This window comes from Hyaena hyaena, unplaced genomic scaffold, assembly GCF_003009895.1.
Source record: "Hyaena hyaena isolate Hyena2069 unplaced genomic scaffold, ASM300989v1 scaffold_1826, whole genome shotgun sequence".
NCBI lineage: Eukaryota > Metazoa > Chordata > Mammalia > Carnivora > Hyaenidae > Hyaena > Hyaena hyaena.
In genome coordinates this window covers 1,693-14,910 of record NW_024082450.1, presented here as the reverse complement: position 1 = coordinate 14,910, position 13,218 = coordinate 1,693, and the positions used below count along the sequence as shown (strand labels likewise).

At 41.3% G+C, this 13,218-nt stretch overlaps 2 non-coding genes across 2 annotated transcripts; one reads left to right on the top strand and one right to left on the bottom strand.

Annotated features, from left to right (window-relative positions):
- Nucleotides 1-1,701: 1,701 nt before the first annotated feature.
- On the bottom strand, nt 1,702-1,774 carry TRNAV-UAC. The gene has a single exon. It is a non-coding gene; the product is annotated as a tRNA-Val (tRNA).
- Nucleotides 1,775-9,029: 7,255 nt separating this feature from the next.
- Nucleotides 9,030-9,103, top strand: TRNAT-AGU. Its single transcript has one exon. It is a non-coding gene; the product is annotated as a tRNA-Thr (tRNA).
- The last annotated feature ends 4,115 nt before the right edge of the window (nt 9,104-13,218 follow it).

The following is a 13,218-nucleotide window of genomic DNA, read 5'->3' as shown; positions in this document are numbered from 1 at the left end:
CCTGTTGTCTTAATTTTTTGAATTTCTGACTTCATGTGACTAGTAAACTCCAAAAATGCTTGTTTGAGAATGTCTCATTCAATTTTGAGAGCTATGTTACATTTTTCTTCTGCCTTTTTTTTTTGGAGGAATTTTCATCAGCTAAAATATTTTGATTTGGGGTTTTCTTATCATTGCTTTGCATAAATAAAGGTTATTCAGATATTGTGGGAAGAGACTTAGGATTGTTTACAGGATTTCTAGTTCAAGGCCATGTTCTTCTTCTTTTTTTTTTAATGTTTTACTTATTTCTAGGAGAGAGAGAGACGGCGTGAGCAGGGGAGGGTCAGAGAGAGAGGGAGACACAGACTCTGAAATAGGCTCCAGGCTCTGAGCTGGCAGTCAGCACAGAGCCCGACGCAGGGCCCGAACCCACGAACCGCGAGATCATGACCTAAGTGAAAGTCGGACGCTTAACCGACTAAGCCACCCAGGCGCCCCAAGGCCATGTTCTTCTATCCCTACATAAAAATAGAGTATCTTTCATAGATGTATGGTGGGGGGTGCTTCTGTGTCTTCAGATTCTTATGTTTCCTTTAGTCTTGCGGGATCTGAATCTCCTCCTTTCTTCTTCGTTCCTTTACCAGCTACTCCCCATAGGGGGCTTCTCCCTCTCACCTTCTTCTCCCCCAGAAGCTTCTACTGCTGCTACCATCTCGCGACTGGCATGTGTGCCTGCGTCCCCTCCCAGTGCTGTCAGCTGGAGCTTCTACTTGAGAGGAGGGGAATTTTAGCTGAATCTTGGTACCTCCGCTCCCATCTTCTTACTTCCAGTTGTTTTTCCTGGGGCTCCTTCCATTCTTCACAGAGTCGCCTTTGGGAGCGCTTGAAAGGCAGGTCTGCTTGACGGGTTGTGTTTAGTTCTACTTTACAGGGAACCTGAAGTTTGTAGCCTTCTGTCTTCTAGTTGGGGAGAAGATACGGTTTTAATGTTGTGTGCGTGTCTCTTAGGATGTGAAGAAATTCAGACCTGGGTGATTGTTACTCTCCTCAGGTTTTAAATTATCACCAAAATGATGAGACACTAAAAAAAATTACATAGTGGTTAAAAAAAAAAAAAGATGTCTTTTCCATTGTATTTAATAGTGCCAAATTCTCCCACATAGATACTGAAGCAATTTTCTGCCCACTAACAGGTAAAAGTTCATCTTTCCTTACAAAACCACAAAAGAATGTCTGATCTGCTCTCCCCTAAAATCTGATTCTGTGGGAAACTGCACATGTCTAATTGCATGAAAACTGGAGTCTTCCCGTTTCTGGGATCCAACACTCGGGGTTTCCTTTAACTACATTTCTCCATGTTCACTGCTCAAACTTACTAAAGTAGATCCTGCTTCTGCAATTATAAACCCTAACATGTAACTACAACAGAATTAAAGTACTAACCTTTCCAGCTGGGCCCTGGCTGTGCATTCTCTTAAAGTATTCACATTTGCAGCTGATCAGGCCTTGTTTGTAGTGGTTTCCCCCAGGCCATCATGAAAACCAGGGAAATCTTCTGATGGTGCAAGCCAGCATAGCCCCCAGGCTATGGGGCCCAGTCGAGCAGGTGTCCAGATGGGGAAGCTGAAGGCACAACCCACTGGGGTCTTCGATATCTCAGTCTCTGGAGGGAAAAGAGGAGGCCCCCCACTCCTCTGAATGGAAGCCAAGGTAACTGGGTGGTTCCACTGGGAATCGAACCCAGGGTCTTCTGCGTGTAAGGCAGATGTGCTAACCACTACACCATGGAACCTGACAGTGAGCTGCTTTCCCAGGTGCTCTTACTGGAATCAAGGTAAGGAAAGACCAAAACTAGGTACAGATTGTTATTATGACTAAGAACTAAGTCCTGTGAACTTGGCCCAGGGAGCATGTGTGGACAAATGAACTGACAAATGAACTTTACGTACACAAGCTTAAAAGTCTTAATGAATACTGTCACCTGAAAATATAGTATTAAAATGACTTCAGGGGCGCCTGGGTGGCTTAGTCGGTTAAGCGTCCGACTTTCGCTTAGGTCATGATCTCGTGGTTTGTGGGTTTGAGCCCCGTATCGGGCTCTGTGCTGTCTGACAGCTCGGAGCCTGGAGCCTATTTCAGAGTCTGTGTCTCCCTCTCTCTCTGACCCTCCCCTGCTCACACTGTCTCTCTCTCTCTCTCCTAGAAATAAATAAAAATATTAAAAAATAAATAAATAAAATAAAATGATAATAATATAATTCAGACGTCCGGAGGCACTCTCCTTCCTATCCTCCCGGATCTCTCTTAGTCTGGTCAACATGTATTGTTTTTCTGCCCATATTTATTGAGAGCTTACTGGGCTCCTGACACTTTACAAGGTTCTGGAATAAAGCAGAAAATACAAAGGTAAAAAAATATATATCCTTCTTGAGATGACACTAAAAAACTGCACTCGTGTATCATGGAAACTATCCCTGAATGCAGCAGTGGTCCACACAACTCCCTCTCTGCCCCTCGTCCTGAAGTCCTGCACATTTCAATAGACAGGATCAAAAAACACATTCATTAAGATCAGCATCAACCCCATCATAAATATCTAGTATTACTATGAAATTGGCTGAGAACTTGCCGACCTTGTAAAAGAGTGGGCAAGGTTGTTTATATGCCTTGTCTCCGCGAATGGAAAGTCCGCAGCCTTGACCTTGGCCGAAGTATGTGTGCTGTTGGACTTGTTTCTTGGTGCCCCCACATGTCTGCACACGGAAGGAAAAGTTCTCAGACACGAGACTGAGCGGAGGTGCAGGGCTGCCTCTGCAAGAGACAGAGAGAGCCACCGTGGACCACACGCAGCCTTTATTTCATCTTTCATTAGATATGAGCAGCAAAGAATATCAAAGCAAGGGAAGAGAGCACAAAGGATCTTCAGACATAAGCCAGACATACCTCTGGTGGCTACGTGAAGGCACGGAGTGCGTGTGCTTTCAAGGAGTGTCAGGGGGTTACGGCAGGTGTTGTATCTAAACTGTCCTTTGGTGGATCGTGGTGTCTTCTAACACTACCACATTCAACAGCCTGGAGACCAGAACATTGCTGACAGTTCGGCTATTACCCCATTCACCTTCCACACTCTCTAGAAACAACTCCACACGCCCATAGGCAGAAGAACGTGCCTGAGCCAGTCTGCCAGCTCCATGAGGAGGATGAGGCTCACCTGAAACAGAATCCACTCTCCCTCTACCCCAATCTGAGTCTTTACACACTGATCCCTAGATGTTTGAGTTCACCAGCTGAGATCAGCAGATGTACCCCGTTGAGTCCAGAGTAGATCACGTGGCCCGGAAGCAACACGCAGTGTCTTGGGAATAGATAACTATGTTTTATGCTGGTAATATTTGGGGTGATTTCTTATGCAGTAACAACAGGTTGACACAGAAGGTGAGAGAATTTGAGAATATCAACTCTGAGATGCAGGAATATCCATTACACATCATGTGTCCACCCCTGTTCAGCCATAAGCCATTGAGGGATGGACACATACTCTGGAGGAAATGTCCACTTAGTGTTCAACCAGTACTATATTTGGTTAATACTCGAATGGTCCCAGAGAGAAACTGACTTTAATTTACCTTTAGGATATATATTAAAGTAGGCATACCAAAACGAGACAAAGTCATTAAAAAAACAAGAAAAGTATAGACCAACATCTCTCTTAAACATAGCCACAAAAATTTTAAACAAATATTGGCAAATCAAACTCATCAATATATAAAAAGGATAAGGCATTCTTACTACATGACATTTATCCCAGTCTGTTTTAACATTCAGAAATCAATCACTACAATTCACCATATTTTTTAAATAGGCTAGCTAAATACAAAAAAAAAAAAAAACCCAATATGATAATATCCATAGAGGCAGAGAAAGCGTTGAGCAAAATTCAACATCCATTAATGATAAAAATTCACAGCAAACTAGAAGGAAGCTTCACTTCCTTAATCAAATCAAAGGTATCTATCCAGGAAGGAAGGAAGGGAGGGAGGGAGGAAAAGAAACAAAGAAAGAAAGAAAGAAAGAGAGAGAAAGAGAGAGAGAAAGAAAAGAAAAAAAAAAGAAAAAGATAAAGTTCAACTAACACCATACTTTATGGTGAAGACTGAATGCTTCCTCCTAAGATTGAAATCAAGGCCAAAAAGGGGCGCCTGGGTGGCTTAGTCTGTTAAGTTTCCGACTTTTGCTTAGGTCATGATCTCACGGTTCGTGGGTTCGAGCCCCGCGTCAGGCTCTGTGCTGACTGCCAGCCTGGAGCCTGTTTCAGAGTCTGTCACTCCCTCTCTCTCTGACCCTCCCCTGCTCATGCTGTCTCTCTCTCTCCTAGAAATAAATAAAACATTAAAAAAAAAAAACCTGTATTTGAAACCAAGGCCAAAAAATGCCCTCTTTTTCACCTTTCCTGGTCAAGGAAAGAGTTAGAAATCCTAGCTACTACAGTAGAATAAAATCTGCAGATTGAAAAGGAAGAAATACAGGTGTCTCTATGCACAAATATCATGATTTTTCTATGTAGAAAATGCCATACGACCTGAATAGACATTTTGGCAAAGAAGACATCCAGGTGGCCAACAGACACGTGAGAAGACGTTCAGCATCACTGATCATCAGGGAAATGTAAATCAAAACCACAGTAAGATATCACCTCACATCTGTCAGAATAGTTACTATCAAAAAGACAAGAAATCACAAGTGAGAGTGTGGAGAATGTGAGAGAATGTGGAGAATGTGGAGAAAATCCTCATGCACTATTTGTGAGAATGCAAACTGGTGCAGCCACTATGGAAAACAGGATGGAGATTCCTCAAAAAATCAAAACTAGAACTACCCTATGATCCGGTAATTCCACTACTACATATTTACCTAAATAAAATGAACACATTAATTTGAAAAGATATATGCATGCCTATGTTTATTGCAGCATTATTTACAACAGCAAATACATAGAACCAGCTCATGTGTCCGTCTGTAGATGACTGGCTAAAGAAATAGTATATACACAATGGAATATTACTCAGCCATAGCAATGAATGAAATCTTGCATTTGCAATATGGATGGACCTAGAGGAGATTTTGCAAAGTGAAATAAGTCAGACAGACTTTGCTGAATTCTTGTTTTTCCCTTTTGCATACCTTTATCCACCTCATTGTTTTAAAGTAAATATTGGTGGCTCAGTCTGTTAAGCATCCAACTCTTGATTTCAGCTCAGGTCATGTTCTCACACTGTGAGTTCAAGACCTGTATCGGGCTCTGTGCTGACTGTTTGGAGCCTGCTCGGGATTCTCTCTCTCCCTCTCTCTGCCCCTCCTCTGCAAGCACTCTTTCTCTCTCAAAATAAATAAACTTTTAAAAAGAATAAAATAAAATAAATATTTGCAAGCATTTTTTGGTAAGATAATGCTTTTTTACAATAATAGTAGCAAAAGATGTGATGAAGTCCGTAAAGGGGTTCCAACATATATCATGTTCCAGGATATGGTGGGTGTCAAAATATCCATGTTACAAAAATAAGAGTAAATTGCAGAGGTGCTCGAGTCAGCCAGAAACTTTTCACTGGAAGGGCAGAGTAGGTCTTTTTTAGATGAAAGGCTAGGAAAGAAAGACCATGGAGGTTTTAATCAATTTGGTGGGAGTACAGCTTCCCAAGTGGAGGCAACCTGAACTTCAGATGCTGCCATGAGAAAGACGAATTTGGGAAGTCCAGGGAGCTTCACCAGAGGCCCAGAACAAGAACACCCATAATATCCTAAAGGTAGTCCCCACGTCCCTGAAAGTATAACATCACCTGTAAAATGTATGAAGAAGAAAATATGGTCCTTATTTCAGTCTCCAATTTATTTAGAAACTAAAAACATTGAGAAGGAGGATGAAATATGTGTAAAACATCACTGAATTTAAATAGTTAAGATATACTTTATACCCACGTCTCCTATCAATCCTCTTTAATTGGGCTACTGCAAAACTACTTAAGAATTAAGATAATTTATAAAGTGCTTAATGTCCCTATTCAAATTATTTGCTTTTTGTATATAATAATATCAAATAATAATAATAATAATTCTTATTTCTTTTTTTTTAATGTTTTATTTATTTCTAGGAGAGAGAGAGACAGCGTGAGCAGGGGAAGGTCAGAGAGAGAGGGAGTGACAGACTGAAGCAGGCTCCAGGCTCTGAGCTGGCAGTCAGCACAGAGCCCGACGTGGGGCTCGAACCCACGAACCGCGAGATCATGACCCAAGCGAAAGTCGGACGCTTAACCGACTAAGCCACCCAGGCGCCCCTAATAATTCTTATTTCTTAAATGATTGAATTTTCTCTTTATGTATTCGGGATTCTTTTGTGTGCTTATGTTAAAAGCAGTTTCTCTAGTTGCTTTTATTTATTATAAAATTTGAGTATTTAATATAAATCAGTTTAAGCAGTTCTGTTCAAGTGTGACCTATAGTTCAACAAATTTCTGAAAAAAACATTAAATATAACTACTTTCAGTCTAGGTTGGCATGTTGAGAGTTTCTATTGAGCGTTCTTATTTTTTATGTGCATCTAAACATTTTCTATGTTGTAAATATGTGAGTGCTCTTGGGGCCTATTATATGCAAAAAATGCAATGAGGGAAGGTTACTAATGCAATTGGCTTGGTCTCTATTCGCAATATAGTTTTAGAGATAGAGAAACACATAGGATTAAAAAAGAGAGAGAGAAACATGTAGGATAGAATATCATGACATTGGATTGCTATTTAATCTGCTATATTAAAAAACGTGTTTTCTCCCACACATGTACCAGTCCACTGAAAGTGCGCTATTTCTGACCTCACTACAATTGCTTCCATGCTGGACCTATCGCTTGGTTAATTTCTTGAATGATAGTTGGAATAACATAAGATGCTATAGCTTCGCAGTATTTTATCTGTTTAAATTAATAGAATACTAACAAAATAAATGAATCAACTTGAGAGTCACTGTTAGAAGTTAAAAACTGTAAGTCTTAAGGATTCATCCACATTCTCAGGAATATGACAAATGAAATTTAGGTGAATGTGCAGAGATCAACTAACTGCAACATAGTATTTCACAAACTCAAAAGTAGACAGACACGAAAATATATACAAAAGTAAAAAGACCTTAGGGGAATGATGTCCAACCTATCATACATAAAAATGTTCTGAAGGATAACATTACTTCTTTTTATTATGAAAAAATAAAGGAATGTAACATGTGCGTTTTGGAAACTGAGCAGAAGACAGATTGGTCTGAGTCCCGGAGTCGCACATCTGAGCACCTCGTATCTGTCTGTGTCTAAACCAGTCACTTCTTCCTGCGCTCACAGAGGGTTTCTTATGAGAAAGGCATGTTGAAGGTGTTCTCCGGAGAAGGTTCAGGGATGCAGTGAGTATGTCATCTAAAAATCAACCCAGCCTTTCCATATTCAACAACGGGCTGGCTTGCTCTTGTCCTTTTAACAAATCTCCTTCTTCCTACATGATTTAAGCGATCGGAGAGTAAGTAAGGTTCACACACAAGACAAAGCCTCCCTTAACCCAATCATCCGCCAGTTTCTGCTTGTACAGGAAAACAGCTAGCACCTTTCTCTGACCATCGAGAGAGCATTTACGTTTATCTAAATATGAAGGGAGAGAGGTGGAGTTTCCTGACTATTGTATCCGTTCGTGTAGGCTGTTATTCACATTTGCAAATGGTCGATTACACCCTGCTGTGGACGGTACCGGCCGAGCTGCCCAGGGCGGAGCTGGGGCTCCATGTAGGTCCGGCAGAAGCAGGTTTGTCTTCTCCCTCTCTGGCTTCGTCAGACTCTGGACTCTGCTGATTTTAAGTCTCAACCCTCAGTTTCCCAGTTAGTCAATTTGCTCTGTTCCCTTGTGTTGCTCTTCTCCTTTTTCTTTGCACTTTTCTCCCCCCTGGAAGGGCTGCAAATTTTGCAGCTGAACTGCCTCTTTGCCAGACCAGGACCTTTTAGGGCTTTTCCCAACCGACTGCCCCCTTTCAGCCACACGTTTTCTCTGCCCCACCCCCGCCTGGGTGTCGTTGCAGCCAGGACCCAACGACCTGCTCCCAACCAAGAGCTGTGGAACTATTTTTAGAAGTTTGCGGGATTGCATTATAGATACATGTGTTTGATGGGTGTGCGTTACAGTGTCTTCCAGCGGTTCCCCGAGGACAGACGAGATGATCTCAAGGACTTGTCCAGATCCAGGTTCTTGGAATGAGAACATGTGCCTTTTTCCAGATAATGTTCAGTATTTGTTTTTCTGAAAGAAAGGGATCAACATCAATTTTAAAGAGGAAAAATGAGGGTAAGAGTAAGAAGTCTATCCAATATTGCTTGAAGGGAAAATGTAAGAAACTAATATGCCAGTAAAGTTCCAATGTGTTTTGATAATTTTATGTAATTTCTTCTTAAAAATTTTCCCCAGTTTTTATTTAAATTCCAGTTAGTTAACATACAGGATAAATTAGCTTCAGGTGTGGAATTTAAGAAGCACGGTGTATTTTTAATGCATCCCATGTGCTGCAGCAAATCGCCACTCTCCACAATACAGAAAAGGGTCGGTTTCACGTGGAATTAACAGCCACCGCTTAGCGTCAAAGGGAAAAAACTACCAGCGCCTGAGCGCCTGCATTTTGCCAATGTTTCGCGAGTCACTTCAGGAAAGCGTCACAGAGTCCGTGCAGCTGATAAGCACCATTATCTCCGTGTTGCAGATTCCAACCTTCCATATGACGTAGTTGTAAAAACTCCTGGAAGTGTGATGGTCCGGCTGTCTACTGCAAAGGTCCAGTCTTTGAGGACGTTTTTATTCTGGGTGCAGCATATACATTGCTGTGCACCTTTCATGAGAAAGCAAGAAAACGTGATAAAGATCCTGAGAATTAGTCCAGATGGCTTTTGTTGCTCAAAAATTCTTGAGAACCACATTGGTCAGGCCAAACAGTGAAATCACCTCAAATTATACACAAAGGAAGCTATTCCTGCTGTGGGCTCTGTGGCTTAGCTGGTCAAAGCGCCTGTCTAGTAAACAGGAGATCCTGGGTTCAACTCCCAGCGGGGCCTTCCAGTGTGAGTGAGCTTTTGCAGTTTAGCGGCTGAGAATTGGAGAGAATTTAAATTCACATCCATAAAGCCCTGAACGTGGGAGAGACAGCATTAGACAAAGGCTCTTATTTAAAAACAAAAGACACACCTCTCTCAACAATACAGTGATAGAAACTCCAAAGTGTTTATGCTGAAAACTGAAAAACTCAGATCTTATTCTGTTACTACGATATGAGCATTGGAATTGCCTAGGGAAAGTGGGGTTTGGTCTTCTTTTACCATTTGAGATCAAATCTCAGGCACCCACTGCCTAGATCATATGTGATCTCTGTGACTGTCTTAATTATTTTTGCCTCCCAGATTCTTTGCCAACTAGGACGCTGTAAAGAGTTGTTTTTCTTGAATGGCTCATTGGACGGCCGTTTTGCCCTCCCCTAGCCCCAATTTGGCATCAGATAGTTTTCTGACCCACTGAATAGCAAATAGTGCATTAGACCAGAGCCATGGTTCTCAAAATTTAGTGAGGACATAAATTTCCTGGTGTTTCATTAAAATGAAAGATTTAATTCACTGCATCTTTAATGGGGCTTGAACATATTTTGTAGGGAAAGGCTGGTGACTTAGTGATCTAGTTTCAGTGGTTGTGGCTTTTTTCCCCCTGAGGCAAAATTGGTACATGATATTGTATAACTTTCAAGTGCACATTATAATTAAATATCTGTGTGCATTCCAAAGTGATCACCACCAAAATTCTAGTTCCCATTCATTACCATACAGTTGGCCACCTTCTTCCATTTTGCCTGCTCTCTGATCCCCTTTCCCTTTGGTAACCACCAGTCTGCTCTCTGTATCTCGGAGTTTGTTTTTATATTGTTTTGTTTCTTCATTTGTTTTGTTTGTTAGATTCCATATATGAGTGTGATCATACAGCATTTGTCTTTCTCTGACTGATTTATTGCACTTAAACATAATATCGTCAAGGTCCATTCATGTTGTCAAAAATGGCAAGATTTCATTCTTCTGTATGGCTGAATAGTATTCTACTGTGTATACACCACATTTTCCCTATCCATTCACCTATTGATGGACACTTAGGTTGTTTCTGTGTCTTGGTTATTGTAAATCATAGTGCAATTTTTCAAATTAGTGTTTTTGGATAAATACCCAGAGGTAGATTAGGTGGATCATATGGTGGATCTACTCTTTTTTTTTTTAATGTTTTTTTTTTTTTAATTCCTAAGAGAGAGAGAGACAGCATGAGCAGGGGAGGGTCAGAGAGAGAGGGAGACACAGAATCTGAAGCAAGCTCCAAGCTGGCTGTCAGCACAGAGCCTGATGCAGGGCTCAAACCCATGAACCGGGAGATCATGACCTGAGCCGAAGTCCTACTCTCAACCATTCAACCGACTGAGCCACCCAGGCTCCCCATTCTTATTTTTTTGAGGAATGTTCATACTGTGGGAGCCTGACAGTGACCACAAGAAAGCATGGTTAGGGACGCGGGGATGTGCCTGCACACTGGGCTCCCTGCCTGGGCATATCTTGCCTGCAAACAGGTTGCTCTGCCAGGAGGCCTGCACACAATATCCAAGTTTAATGGTCCGCTCGCATACGAGGGAACATGCCCTCCTTAGAAGTAAGGAGGAGGCTGGAGTTGTGAGCAGGCCTCTTAGTAAACATGTTGTGGTCGCTTCCTCCCTTTGCTCCCCCCTGTCCTTGAAATGTGTTTGGCTACTTGCCCTTAATTGGTAAAGGAATGCATCTTGTAGATTTCAGTTTGTATCCAGTTACCGGGGTATAAAATAAACCGCAAGAGGGGCTTGCATAGAATTGTTCCTCCAGCCGGAGTTGTGTCTCTGTCTGTCTTTTGTGTGTGTCTTGTCCTTTGTGTCATTTCGTCCGCAACACATACTGATTTCCATGGTGGCTGCATGAGTTTACTTTCTCACCAATAGTGTATGAGGGCTCCCTTTTCTCCATGTTCTCTCCAACACTTGTTATTTCTTGCCTTCTTGATACCAATTATTCTAACAGTGTGAGGTGATATGTCACTGTGCTTTTGATTTGCATTTCCCTAGGAATTAGTCATATCGAACATCTTTTCATGTACCTGTTGGCCATCCATATGTCTTCTTTAGAAAGACAGCTATTTCACTCATCTGTCTCATTTTTTAATCAGGCTGTTTTCCTATTGTTGAGTTGTATGACTTCTATGTGTAGTTTGGGTATTAACTCTCTATCTAATAGATGATTTACAAATACCTTCTTCCATTCAGGAGATTGTATTTTCATTTTAATGGATGGTTTCCTTTGCCTTGCAAAAGCTTCTTGATTTGATGTAGTCCCATTTGTTTATTTTTGCTTTTGTTTCCCTTGCATTTGGAGTCAGATCCACAAACACAGACAGCTAAGACTGATGTCAAGGAACTTACTGCCTATGTTTTCTTCCAGAATGTTGTGGCTTGAGGTCTTACATTCAAGTCTTTAACCCTTGATGAGTTAATTTGTGTGTGTGGTATAAACAACGAGCTAGCTTCATTCTTTTGCATGGGGCTGTCTAGTTTTCCCAGCACCTCAGTCGTTGTGATTTTGAGTTCTATTCTTTTATATGTTTATAGCTATTTTCCACACCCATTAGTAAACCTGGAGTTGTCTTTACTCATTTGCCTTTTGTCAAATCCAATTCAGAAGAAATGAAAGAAAAGAGTGAGGTAAAAACTCTAATATAAATTAGTGTAAATCAGTTAGTGTTATAACCATTTTTTCTCCTTTTAATGTGTTAAGGGACTGTAGAATATACCAGAAATTTTAGGAGGGGTAATATGATTGTACCTGAAAGAGGATAGGATGAGAAGAATTAATGACTAAGCATACAAAATTCCTTTTTAAAAAAGTTGCAGGTAACTGCCTTAAAAAAGTACTTTTAAATTTGAAAATTCTTGGTGCATTTACTGGTTAGATAACTCTAAAAAAAATAATAAAGCTGCAAAATATCTAAACCCCAAGACTTGAGATTTTCTTGTTTATCCACTCTTTCTTTTACATTCTAAGAAATACTTTTAAAGCTTTTATCATAGCCCATAAATGGCCTCCTCCCCACTCCTGGCACCTTGCACATTTCTCAAACAATTGGTTTCATTTCAGTCTGTGTCTTGCTTCTCCCCATAATGGTCTAACGGGCTGATGTCTCCTTTTGAGAGCCATTTGGAAGGAATGTTATTTGTCAGAAGACTTATTTTGTAGATCTCTTGGAGTGGAATCCTGACGTCTGTTAGAAATAACAGTAGAAAGCAGTGCTCTGAGACCCTGCTGGGAGAAGTGAGTATTAAATATAAGAAGGGACAGTGTTTGCTCTGTACATTTGATCTCAATTAAGACCTGGAAATTCATCAATATGTCATATCTTTGACTGAAATCCTATTTCTTTACCAACTCAAGTTAATGAGTGCTCATTACTCCAGGTCCCATGACCTGGCCCCTGGCCCATGACCTACGATGCTGCCCCTAAGTGTTGACTCCCCCCCATCCACCTCTGTTCCACCAAGTGCTTATTGTCATCTGTCAAGCCTCAGATCAGTCATCACCTCTTCTGGAATTCTTTCCCAATGATTAGGAGCTGCAAAATTGTCACATTTCTATGCTTCTGTGAAAAGGAATGAGCATTTGTCTCTGTGGTTTTATTTGGCGATTTTTTTAAATCTTTTTTTTTTAATTTTTTAATGTTTTATTTATTTCTAGGAGAGAGAGAGACCGTGTGAGCAGGGGAGGGTCAGAGAGAGAGGGAGTCACAGACTGAAACAGGCTCCAGGCTCTGAGCTGGCAGTCAGCACAGAGCCCGACGCGGGGCTCGAATCCACGAACCGCGAGATCATGACCTAATCGAAAGTCGGACGCCTAACCGACTAAGCCACCCAGGCGCCCCTATTTGGCAATTTTTAAAATAAATTTGGGGGGCGCCTGGGTGGCTCAGTAGGTTAGCATCCAACTTTGGCTCAGGTCATGGGTGAGCTCAGGCTCCACATCGCGCTCTGTGCTGACAGCTCGGAGCCTGGAGCCTGCTGTGGATTCTGTGTCTCCCTCTCTCTCTGCACTTCTACCCCCCAAATAAATAAACATTAAAAAATAAAATAACT